Source organism: Pyrus communis, chromosome 7 (genome assembly GCF_963583255.1).
Source record: "Pyrus communis chromosome 7, drPyrComm1.1, whole genome shotgun sequence".
Taxonomy (NCBI): domain Eukaryota; kingdom Viridiplantae; phylum Streptophyta; class Magnoliopsida; order Rosales; family Rosaceae; genus Pyrus; species Pyrus communis.
Genome location: NC_084809.1, coordinates 28,117,430 through 28,131,075, shown reverse-complemented (window position 1 = coordinate 28,131,075; position 13,646 = coordinate 28,117,430).

Below are 13,646 nucleotides of genomic sequence, written 5' to 3'. Positions count from 1 at the left end.
AAAGTAGATGACGGTTTACTGAAACGATAGAAAAAAAAAAATACCTATACAGTTTGATGTTTTGTGACATTCCACATCGCCCAGGGCAGTGATCCTTATATGCATCTCTCTTTCTTTCAGTTAAATATAAGCCACAACAAGGAGAACGTAATTAGCGCTCAAGTTTAATTGGTTTATGTTTTGTAATGGATCTTAACGCGGTTTTGGAATATTTTGGGTTTCTTACATAACACGCTTTCGAGATAAATAATATAATGGTAGTAGTCTACCAGAGATGATTGTAAAATAAATAAAATAATATTAGTGTGCAACTGTTTGACTAGTATTGCTTCTTGCGTACGTTTAGGAGCTCAAAAAAGGCCAAAACGCAATACTAATTAAATAAAATGTTTTTGTTTTGTTGTGAAAAGTCTCTTCCGCCCGTTACAAGCCCAAGATCCGGACTCAGAGCCCAAGATTTGACCACGGTCACAACTCACGAGTCCATGCCTCTCCTATTTAAATCCGCAAACCCTAATCCATTTCTTCTCGGGTTAAATTTATATTTATTGGAGAAATGTTACGCTTTTAATGATACTTCATAATTTAACATTAATTATATTTTTAATATTATAAATATTATGTAAAAAATATAAGATAACAAAAGGTTTATAGACAGTCTCATTTTTGAAAGAGTATCTATAGCATTTCTTTATTACTAACATGCAAATCAGTCATTATCTAAACTATATTTCATAAATTATATGATGTGCCAAGAAAGTAAAAATTTTATAATTAAAAAATTGAAAAAAAGAACCATTAACAACCACTTAATATAGCTTATAAAATATATTTTAAAAAAGATAATCTCTCCAGGACTATCTCACCTCTTATCACTGTTCAAGTACGACACGTGAAAATTTATATTTATATAAGAAATATTAAGGTGATTCTCTCAAAATGAGACTTTATATGAACTCCATACCACGAATGAGTTCTAAACAAAAGTTACCGAGCTCTATTCCACCCATAGCCTTTTTCCATTTTCCTTACAAACTTTCCGAATTACGGAGTTGATATGTTAATAGAGCATGTATCATAGTAACTCTAACATTTAGTAAATGTCATGGGACTCATTCGGTTACTTGTGTACTCTTCTTATGTAATTGTGAGATACCACAAAGAGCTCAACATTAGTAATTAATTGGCTAAATATAATTCAAGAGGAGCAGATGTGATGACAAATAAGAAAGTAAACGCTCTACTGCTAGACCGTTTGAGACCCTACCCTACCAACGATAACATATGTTGGATGGCATTTGGTCCATATTGAACCACCAATTAAGCTCTCGATGCCGACCGATTGACAGGGATTTCTAATTAATAAGTTTGGCATGGTGTCTCCCATCTCTATCACAACCACAAAAACCTTGTAACAAGAATATTTCCTCTCTCTCTATCTCTATCTCTCTCTTGATTCTTATGATGTTTCTTTATTTTTCTTTTTGAAGCATGTTTATTTAACAGAAAAATTAGAGAAGAAAAGAACCTAAGAATTTAGAAATAGAAGAAGTAAGGTAAATTTAAACGAGAAATTCACATTTTTATTTTATGTGACAATAAACGGATGGAAAATTTACAAAATAAAATAATTCTTATACCCATAACGTAAGCAAAAACCTCAAAAAAATTAAAAGAAAACATCAATTCGTATTAAGGTAGCACGTTCTTATCTTTTCTTTTCTTTCTTCTTCTAAATCATGAAAGAGGCATTGAAGGAAAGAGTGACTAATTAACTGCCCCCATTATTGCCGGGCCATAAGCTAAAGTTTCATGCAACTCATTTGTTCATGCTTTACAATTGGCTACGTATTTCTTACTCCCACCAAAACCGTTACCTTATTTAAACAAAAGAAATCACCCACTAGAGTCTAGAAGCCTCACACTCACTTATCCTGTTCATGTGACCAACAATTTAATTAATTAATTAAATCACAAACATTAACATGCATATATATATATATATATATATATATAATTAACAATGGATGTTCTCTAAGCTATTTTGTTACTATATTTCAAAGCTAGCTCTACTTCCAGAAGTTTGACATGGTTATTTGGGATGCTTTTTCCGCTTGATATATAATGTGTGTGACCAGTGAATGTGTTGCTTTTGGGGTGTAGTCATATTTCGTGAGTCATCAGTCTTAACCTCATCTGCATATTCTCAGTTGAAAAGTTGAGGTGAGGTGAGAGCTGCACATGGGAATGGGATGGGACATGGACGGAAAGTCAAAGCTAAACCATTCGGCTGGGCCTTAATATATATGAATTTACATGTAAACGGGACTCGAGAGAATGTGGCTAATAAGCTTTTTAACGGAGATTTTTGTCGAGAGACATTTCGAACTTTGCCAAACGGTGAGAAATTTCATTAGCTTCAAAGTAAGAAATGAATTTAGAGTTGAAATGAACTTTAGTTTTTGCTGGAAATGAACTTTAGCCTTCTTAATTATATTAATAAAAATTAATATAGATGTTATAATTTAAGTGGAATAATGACAAAAGGTGATATTGTTCCATGCATACCTAATTGAAATTACTCCAAACCCCGTTGAAAAATTTTCATATTCTTTTCCTCCAAAAACTGTATGATAGTATTCCCCTGCACAAAAATATTATAAATAGCTAATGTGTTATAAATTTTACAATCAATGGGCACAAGTTATCAGAATTTAATGGGTTCCTTGCCATATTTGTTGCCCAAAAATTAAACTATCTTAGCCCAAAAAAAAGGGAAGAGGATCCTCTCCTGAGCTCAGGATGGGGATCCTCCTGACCAATCCATTCAGATCGTTCAAATTTAATCCAACGGTTACAATTATTATAACTTTTAGAGAATCTTTTTGTTTGAAGCTGTTAGATTAAATTTGAACGGTTCGGATGAACTCGTCAGGAGGATCCCCATCCTAAACTCAAGAGAGAAACCTCTTCCAAAAAAAAGTAATTCTAGGTACCTTTCCGTTCTCGCCTTTCTCACTTGCCATTTGACATGCAGATCTCATTTGCACAACAAACTAAACTATTAATGCTAAGAAAATACTTATTCTTGTTTACAACATGTACCATCGAGAAAATATATTAATTAATAAAACAAATAAATTAGAATTATCGGCCCCGCCACCTTTCTACTTCTACCCCTGATTTTAGGTCAGATAGGATCGGAAATACATATTACAATTTCAATTCAAAAAGTTTCGGAAATGCATATTATTTTAAATTTCTGAACTAAAATTTTAGAATTTCATAAACCCATGCCAAATTCAGTAAATTTGAAATCGGATTATTTTAGAGTTTCAAAATTGCGGGAGTTGTATGACTATATATATATATATATATATATAATTGTTGTTAACACTCTAAAATTCTTATTTTGCGCTCCAAACTTTCTGTATTTAGAAAGAATAATATACTTGTAAGGAGTGCAAAATGAAAATTTTGAAATGTTAATAACAATTCCCTATATATGTACAAATTTCAAAATATTTTGATTGAACAATTGTTCAAATTGTTGTGGCCTGTATTTAACTGACAGGGGAGAGGGGGCTGGCGGCACATAGGAAATATAGAGAGAGATGTGTTTGTAGGGTTGTGTAGAGGATGTGTTATTCCCCTACGCAGTGCCTTTATTTATAGTAATTAGAGAGAGAAGAAATCCTTTTCCTCCATACAAGTCCTAATAGGGAAGAATAACTAGAATCAAATCTAATATAGGATTTACACAATTACACTTAAACAAGAAGTTTATAACACTCCCCCTTGAATATGGTTAGATGAAGTGGCAACTAAGGTCTATTTAGTTGACCTCCAAGAGATTGCAGTGCCTCCAACGGTAAAGACATAACCCGTTTGAGAGTGCGCCTTGTGCGGATCAGATAAGTATCTTGCGTCGACATAACCAACAAGGCGAGAATCGACTCGAGATAAGGGGGTGCGGCATCACTCAAGGATTCGTAGGGATAGAACAAGCCCAAATTCGTAGTACCCTTAAGATAGTGGAAAATGTCTTTAACACCAGTCTAGTGTCTGCATGTTGATGTACTAAGATTCCATTCGAACGGTGCTCTATCTCTTAATCGAGACATTATCGAGTCTTTCCTAGAGATTCATGTCGCAACATAAACTGCAACAATCGTAAAATCGGAATATGACTTCTTAATGAACACACAAGGGTATAGTTCATTGTTCACATATTCCTGACTAGCCAATAACTCACTCAAATGGTTATACCACATTATTCTGGATTGTTTCAAACCGTAGAGTGAACGCTTCAGCTGAATTAAAAGCGTGTTCCGGGGTTTGGAAATATTTGATCCAGTCAATGTAAGCCTTGCGAGAATTTTCATATAAATTTTTGTATCAAGATCTCCATAAAGATACGCAGTTACTACGTCAATCAGTGGCATACTCAGTTTTTTGGAAACTACCAAACTATTAGTTTGTGAAAAGTAATCACATCCATAATGGGTAAATAAGTTTCGTCACAGTCAATTCAAGGGCGTTGTGAGAAGCCTTGCGCAACAAGATGAGCTTTGTAACGCATAATTTCGTTCTTCTCATTACGTTTCCAAACGAAAACCCATTTGTAGCCAACGAGCTTCACATGTGGAGGAGTAGGAGCTACAAGTCCAAACACCTTACATTTCGCAAGCGAATCGAGTTCGACATTGATTGCTTGTTTCCAGATTGACCAATTAGTTCTATGTCGACATCATTAACAGAACGGGGTTCAATGTCATCGCTCAACATGAGTTCAGTAGCTACTGCATATGCTAATGCATCGTCGACGATCATCTCATTTCTACACCAAACATCATCTAAGCTATCTAAGCTATCATAAATCTCACGATTCTCGGGAGATAGATTCGTCTCTTCAAGGACTCTTCCGTAATCTAGAATTTCCTCATTAGTTGGATAGAATGAGTAAGTGACAGTCAGATTCACAATAGGCTCTTTAGGTGCCTGTGTCGTGGGTTTCCTCTTCCTAGGGTATGAATCATTTGAACCAAGAGGTCTGCCATGCTTTTGTGTAGGGGCATATGATTGGCTAGCTGCTAATGTACGTGGATCGGCCAAACTGGCTACCTGAGCCTCCAGGAGGAAGTCCGTCGTACATGTGGTACATCCATCTTTGCAGGCACAGTCGCAACTAGAATATGTGATCTTGTCACTCACACTAGATCAGTGAAAACATCTGGCATACTCTGAGCTATACTCTGAAGATCTAATATGCGCTGCACTTTAGTTTCAGACTGAGCGATGTGGGGAAATGAGAAAAAGTGGGAGTCATCCACGATAATTCGCGTCGTTCTTCAGGAACGTTGATGTTCTTATCTTACTCTAACAACGGGAAGACTGTCTTATAGAAGTGACAATCCGTGAAACGAGCGGTAAATAGATCTCCTGTCAAAGGTTCTAAGTAACGAATGATCGAATGAGAATCATATCCGACATAAATTCCCATCCTTCGTTGATGCCCTATTTTGTACGTAAGGGCGACGAAATCGGCACATAGACCGCACAACAAAAAACACACAGATGCGACATGTTGGGTTCATATCCGGTAACCAACTGAAGGGTGGAATATGGTTGGGTTACAACAGTCCTCAGGTGGATCAACATGGTTGCATGCAATATTGCGTGGCCCTAAGCAGCGATCGGGAACTTGGTACGTATGACCAACGATTGAGTAATCATTTGTAAGCGCTTAATGAATGCCTTTGCCATGCCGTTCTGGTTGTGAACATAAGGTACTGGATGTTCAACTTCAACCCTAATTGACATGCAATAGTCATCAAAAGTTTTAGATGTGAATTTTTCAGCATTATCCAATTGAATAGATTTAATCGAATAATCAGGGTGATGAGCCCTGAACTTGATAACCTGAACCAACAGTTTGGAGAATGCAACGTTCTTTGTGGACAACGAGCACACGTGTGGAATCGTCAACCAAAACCATAAAATATCTAAATGGTCTGCATGGAGGGTGAATCGGTCCACAAATGTCCTCCTGAATCCTTTGTAGAAAATATAAGAGAGAAACCTCTTCCAAAAAAAAGTAATTCTAGGTACCTTTCCGTTCTCGCCTTTCTCACTTGCCATTTGACATGCAGATCTCATTTGCACAACAAACTAAACTATTAATGCTAAGAAAATATTTATTCTTGTTTACAACATGTACCATCGAGAAAATATATTAATTAATAAAACAAATAAATTAGAATTATCGGCCCCGCCACCTATCTACTTCTACCCCTGATTTTAGGTCAGATAGGATCGGAAATACATATTACAATTTCAATTCAAAAAGTTTCGGAAATGCATATTATTTTAAATTTCTGAACTAAAATTTTAGAATTTCATAAACCCATGCCGAATTCAGTAAATTTGAAATCGGATTATTTTAGAGTTTCAAAATTGCGGGAGTTGTATGACTATATATATATATAAGAAATTATTGTTAGCACTCTAAAATTCTTATTTTGCGCTCCAAACTTTTTGTATTTAGAAATAATAATATACTTGTGAGGAGTGCAAAATGAAAATTTTGAAATGTTAATAATAATTTCCTATATATGTACGAATTTCAAAATATTTTGATTGAACAATTGTTCAAATTGTTGTGGCCTGTATTTAACTGACAGGGGAGAGGGGGCTAGCGGCACATAGGAAATATAGAGAGAGATGTGTTTGTAGGGTTGTGTAGAGGATGTGTTATTCCCCTACGCAGTGTCTTTATTTATAGTAATTAGAGAGAGAATAAATCATTCTCCTCAATACAAGTCCTAATAGGGAAGAATAACTAGAATCAAATCAAATCTAATCTAGGATTTACACAATCACACTTAAATAAGAAGTTTATAACACTCCCCCTTGAGTATGGTTAGATGAAGTGGCAACTAAGGTCTGTTTAGTTGACCTCTAAGAGATTGCAGTGCCTCCAACGGTAAAGACATAACCCGTTTGAGAGCGCGCCTTGTGCGGATCAGATAAGTATCCTGCGTCAGCATAACCAACAAGGCAAAAATCGACTCGAGATAAGGGGGTGTGACATCACTCGAGGATTCGTAGGGATAGAACAAGCCCAAATTCGTAGTACCCTTAAGGTAGTGGAAAATGTCTTTAACACCAGTCCAGTGTCTGCGTGTTGATGTACTAAGATTCCATTCGAACGGTGCTCTATCTTTTAATCGAGACATTATCGAGTCTTTCTTAGATATTCATGTCGCAACATAAATTGCAACAATCCTAAAATCGGAATATGACTTCTTAATGAACACACAAGGGTATAGTTTGTTGTTCACATATCCCTGACTAGTCAATAACTCACTTAAATGGTTATACCGCATTATTCTGGATTTTTTCAAACCATAGAGTGAATGCCTCAGCTGAATTAAAAGCGTGTTCCGGGGTTTGGAAATATTTGATCCAGTCAATGTAAGTCCTACGAGAATTTTCATATAAATTTTTGTATCAAGATCTCCATAGAGATACGCAGTTACTACGTCAATCAGCGGCATACTCAGTTTTTCGGAAACTACCAAACTATTAGTTTGTGAAAAGTAATCACATCCATAATGGGTAAATAAGTTTCGTCACAGTCAATTCAAGGGCGTTATGAGAAGCCTTGCGCAACAAGACGAGCTTTGTAACGCATAATTTCGTTCTTCTCATTATGCTTCCGAACGAAAACCCACTTGTAGCCAACGGGCTTCACATGTGGAGGAGTAGGAGCTACAAGTCCAAACACCTTACATTTCGCAAGCGAATCGAGTTCGACATTGATTGCTTATTTCCAGATTGACCAATCAGTTCTATGTCGACATTCATTAACAAAACGGGGTTCAATGTCATCGCTCAACATGATCTCAGTAGCTACTGCATATGCTAATGCATCGTCGACGATCATCTCATTTCTACACCAAACATCATCTAAGCTATCTAAGTTATCATAAATCTCACGATTCTCGGGAGATAGATTCGTCTTTTCAAGGACTCTTCCGTAATCTAGAATTTCCTCATAAGTTGGATAAAATGAGTAGGCGACAGTCGGATTCACAGTAGGCTCTTTAGGTGCCTGTGTCGTGGGTTTCCTCTTCCTGGGGTATGAATCATTTGAATCAAGAGGTCTGCCATGCTTTTGTTTAGGGGCATATGATTGGCTAGCCGCTAATGTACGTGGATCGGCTAAACTGGCGTCCTGAGCCTCAAGGAGGAAGTCCGTCGTACATGTGGTACATCCATCTTTGCAGGCACATTCGTAACTAGAATATGTGATCTTGTCATTACACTAGATCAGTGAAAGCATCTAGCATGCTCTAAGCTATACTCTGAAGATCTAATATGCGCTGCACTTTAGTTTCAAATTGAGTGATGCGGGGATCTAAATGAGACAAAATGGGAGTCGTCCACGATAATTCGCGTCGTTCTTCAGGAACGTTGATGTTCTTATCTCACTCTAACGACGTGAAGACTGTCTCATAGAAGTGACAATTCGCGAAACGAGCGGTAAACAAATCTCCTGTCAAAGGTTCTAAGTAACGAATGATCGAATGAGAATCATATCTGACATAAATTCCCATCCTTCGTTGATGCCCTATTTTGTACGTAAGGGCGGCGAAATCGGCACATAGACCGCACAACAAAAACACATATATACGATATGTTGGGTTCGTATCCGGTAACCAACTGAAGGGTGCAATATGGTTGGGTCGCAACAGGCCTCAGGTGGATCAACATGGCTGCATGCAATATTGTGTGGCCCTAAGCAGCGATCGGGAACTTGGTACGTATGACCAACGATTGAGCAATCATTTGTAAGCGCTTAATGAATGCCTCTGCCATGCCGTTCTGGTTGTGAACATAAGGTACTGGATGTTCAACTTCAACCTTAATCGACATGCAATAGTCATCAAAAGTTTTAGATGTGAATTTTCAGCATTATCTAATTGAATAAATTTAATCGAATAATCAAGGTGATGAGCCCTGAACTTGATAACCTGAGCCAACAGTTTGGAGAATGCAACGTTCTTTATGGACAACGAGCACGCGTGTGGAATCATCAACCAAAACCATAAAATATCTAAATGGTCTGCATGGAGGGTGAATTAGTCCACAAATGTCCCCCTGAATCCTTTGTAGAAAATATAAGGATTCCAATGAATCTTGTCATAAAAAGGCTTAATAATAAGCTTTTCCCATGGAGTAGGTTTGACATGCAATTCCTTGAATTGAACCTAAACTTCGGGTTAGTGGATGCCCATGTGATGATTTGAGAATACGGTGCATCGTTGTTCATCCAGGGTGTCCCAAATGATCGTGCCAAAGTATAATTTCATGCGCGGTCCCAAAGGTAGGGCCGGCCACATAGTGGCTTTCTATAGGGCTTATGGTCATAGTAATCAGACCACTTGGGATACGCTTCATCTTCTATAGAATACACTTTTGGCCATATTCGTAGGAAGTGATACACAGAAATTCACCTCCATTTTCTACATAGGTTTTAGCGTAGTAATTATTATCTCTAATGTCCTTGAAACTCAATAATGTTTTTTCGAAATGTGGAGAATAGAGTACCTCATCAATAGTCAAAATTATACCATTGGACAACATTATATGTGCCTTATTGTATCATTCGATCAGGTTGGATGGTCCTGACAGGGTTATCAGAGGTGCATTCTTAGGTATGAAGTTAGCGAAATAGGTTCGTTCCTGCAAAACGGTGTGCGTGGTTGCACTAACTGTCAGACAACTAACTTTTCCACTAGTCATACCTAGAAATAAAAATTAATTTGAATCACTCACATGCATAAAAGTTCTTAAAACAAATATACATTCGAAATAATTTAAGTATCCAATGATGGTATTATATTAAAAACTTAATATTTAAAAACAAATCACCAACAAATAATCCAAACATAAAAGAAAATTGTTGAAAATTTAACCAAAAACAAGGGGGTTTGCCCACTATGTGGAATTCGGCCCCATTGTCTAAATTTCAACTGGAAAATAGTTTGTCTAAGATTCTAATATTCCATAGGGGTGGTATCCTCCTGAAAGTCAGAAACCTCCATCTCGGTACTTTCTGGTTCATCCACAAACACAAAGTTTGACTCAAACTTCTTACAACGAGAATGATATTCAGCTACAACCTTCTGGGGAGCTCGACAAACACGAGACCAATGGTTCTTTGAACCACAACAATAACACATGTATGCATCCATAATTTCAGGTGCTTTACCTTTATTCTTGAAGTTTGGGGGTTTAGGAGTCAGGTTAGGGTGCTTCTGGGCTCAGTTTCCTCCCTTAGATGGGCCTTGGTTCTGTTGACCTTCACGGGATGGCTTCTGGCTACCCATAGCATGCCTATTTTGGTGTTTTGTGTGTTTGTTTGTGCTATAATGTGCTTCAGGCACAACAGTTGCCCCAGTAGGTCGAGCTTGATGATTTTTCATCAACAGCTGATTCTGTTTTTCAACGAAAAGTAAAATAAAGATCAAATCCGAAAACTTAGTGAACTTTTGAGCCTTAGATTATTGTTACAGGACAATATTAGTAACAGAGAAAGGCGAATAGGTCTTCTCTAGAAGATCATCTTCGATCAAGTTCTCATTACCAAGCTTGAGAAGTGATCTGATTCGATAAACTTCGGAATTATATTCATTCACAGACTTAAAGTGCAAATGCTGCCAGTTATGTCTTGCTTCAGGCTAGAATATGTCATTTTGGTGATCAAAATGATCAACCAAAGTGACCCAGAGTGCTCGTGGATCTTTCTCAGCAAGGTGCTTAGGTTGCAGTATGAATATGTATTCGGATGAAGATCATGGCAGTGGCTTTCTCAACTTTTTCAACCGAGTTATCCGTCTCATCTTCAATATCGGGACGCAAATTCTTTGCAGTGAGGTGGAGCTTCACATTTTGGACCCATATAGGGCCTAAAAAAATAAGCATTCAAACTCGGGGCCCAAAATAATAGGGCCAAAGCCCACGGGTGGGCTGAGTAAATTGAGAATCGTGAGGTCTAGGCCCAAAAACTAGGCTGGGGTTAGGCATGGGCTAATCAGTCCCCAAAATAAATTTGAGTTGCAGGCCCAAGGTAGAAAAATGGGCTGCAAAAAGGCTGGACTCAAAGCATAGGCCCAGACAGGGTGCTGATCATGTGCGGTGGGGAGCACGGATACCTTAGCGAGGCTAGGATTTGGTGTGTCGCAGCGCAGTAAAACCACAACGCCCGCGTGTGCTGGGATCCGATGCTGCACAGATATACATACACCAGCAGAGGTTGTGATTATGTGTGACGTGGTGCATGGGAAAGACGACAAGAGCTCAAAATGGCTCAACTAGTTCTCAGGCTAGGTTATCACCAAAGCCCAAAGGGCTGGTGATGTGAATCAAGGTGATAGGCACAAGAAGACCCAATAAAAGGGTGATGTGCGAGATGGACCAAAGGAATTTGAGGCCCGTTAGGGCTCGGGTTTGTATCTTCAGGCTACCCCAGCGACATTTGGTGTGGGGATCTGCCAGAGATGGTCAACAACGCCACTTTAGGCGGTGTTCCATGGTTGGTGCAAGCTGTGGTTCATTGGAGAACCAAGATTTAACGATGGAGGTTGAACCTTAACGTCGGGGGCAATGAGAACCGAAGGGATTCAAGTGAATCCTACGAAAAACTCACGAAATTCTTCGAGAATTTCAAAAATTATTGGTGAAAATGATGAGTTTTGTCCAATTCACACAATTGCCGGTTATGCACCGTTTGGTTTTGGGCTTGCTGCCTTTTAATCTGTTGTTGGGTTGGGTTCACCAAGCAGATGCAGACTGTTGGCGGCTTGCACGGTGGCACAGCATGTAGCTGGCGATGTTAGGGTTTTACGAATCCTTTTTTTTTTTTTTTCAAATTAATTCAACATATAATTTAATGCATGAGTAGATATGTAATACCCTGAAAATTTAAATATATGAATATGTGGAGAAAAATCGAAAATAAATCGATTTATGGTTATGTAAAGTTGAATTGAGAACTTTTAAAAGTTTTGTTTCCGGAAATTATTATAATTTATGTAATAAAATTTATCATTAAGTGAAAATGATTAAAATGCCCTAGTTTGTTTAATGTAATTATGCGAGGACGTATTTTATCCTCGTATATATTTTTATTGTATTTCTTGATAAAATTGGATAAAGCTTGATCCTACGAAAGTGTAGGTCACTGTTTGTGAATCGGAGTTGAAACGAAAAAATTTGAGGTTTTTTTTTTTTTTAAATTTTTAAAAATGGACTAGAAGCTGCCAAATGGCAGTGTGAGAGAGGAGGGAAAGAAGAGAAGAAGGGGAGGGAGGCTGCCCAATCAGAAAGGGAAGAAATGAGGGGAAATGAGAGAAGAGGGGAGGAAGGGAACCCAGACCCCCTTCGACCCGTGACCCAACTCGGTTCCCACAACCAATTCCGATGGTTTTCAGTCGGTTTTTTTGGTGAACCACGTCACCTAACCATCGGAAAACATTCCCCATCATTTCCTCTTCCTATTACACCCCAAAAATCAAAGATATTTGGTTCAAAATTCGGGAAGACCGTACCAGTGGGTGCGGGAGTTCTTGCTATTGATCTTCCCAATTTTGAAACAATTTCCATTTGATCACCACCACCTATAGCATCCTCTTGAGGCTTGGAACAAAGCCCAAACAACTATAGGGGCAGTGGAGCATCAGAGGTGACAGATTGAAGCCACTCATTTCTAGGGTTCCTGGTGAGTTCATGGGAATTGGGCCTTTTCTTGGCCAAATTGAACTTGGCCACATGTATAAAACTTGCTTTATTCATTGAGATCTTCATTTCTATGAAATTTGGTAATTTTTGGAAATAGTTGAATTTTCCGGCAAATCGGGACGGCCGGTCGCTGCGTGGGCTGAGACCCCACCTACCCTTCCTAGACTAATTTGGATACCTTGATTCCATATGTGACATTCGATTGACGAAATCTAATCGTATGACTATAGTTTTGATAGTGACCGTCACTTAAACATTATATGATTTGACTATCCGACCATTGGAGCAACACCAAACTTAAATACGTAGTAGAATATAATATCTAAGAACATTAGAAACTTATGGATCGGGAATTCGACATACGGATCTTCCTGTATTGGATTTCTAAGTTTGTAAAACCAAAAGTCGACCGCTACTTGATTTTGTGATTGGCGGAAATTCGACCGTCGGATCGTAGTGAGACTTTAGTATATTATTCTAGAACTATAATGTGGACTTTGAGAAGTTACAGATTAGGAATCTAATAGGCGGATCTTCTGATTTAGATTTCTAGGGTTGTGAACCCTATCCTTGATCTTGTTCGATGGTTGATTTTTTTAGTCAACTAAACTGAGTTTCTAGCATGCCACTTATCTTAGAGTGTGGTTGACATTTCAAGAAGCTTAGTGGTCTCATTGCGACGACGGGTGTCATGATTTACGTACGAGTGACTATAATATAGGTGATTTATATTGAATTGTTATTTTATTTTATTGCCATTGATCTACGGTTGTGAAATGTGAACTACAAAAGGCTTGATCCAGCTCAATGGTACGTAGGCAGTCTAACAGGGGTTAGAT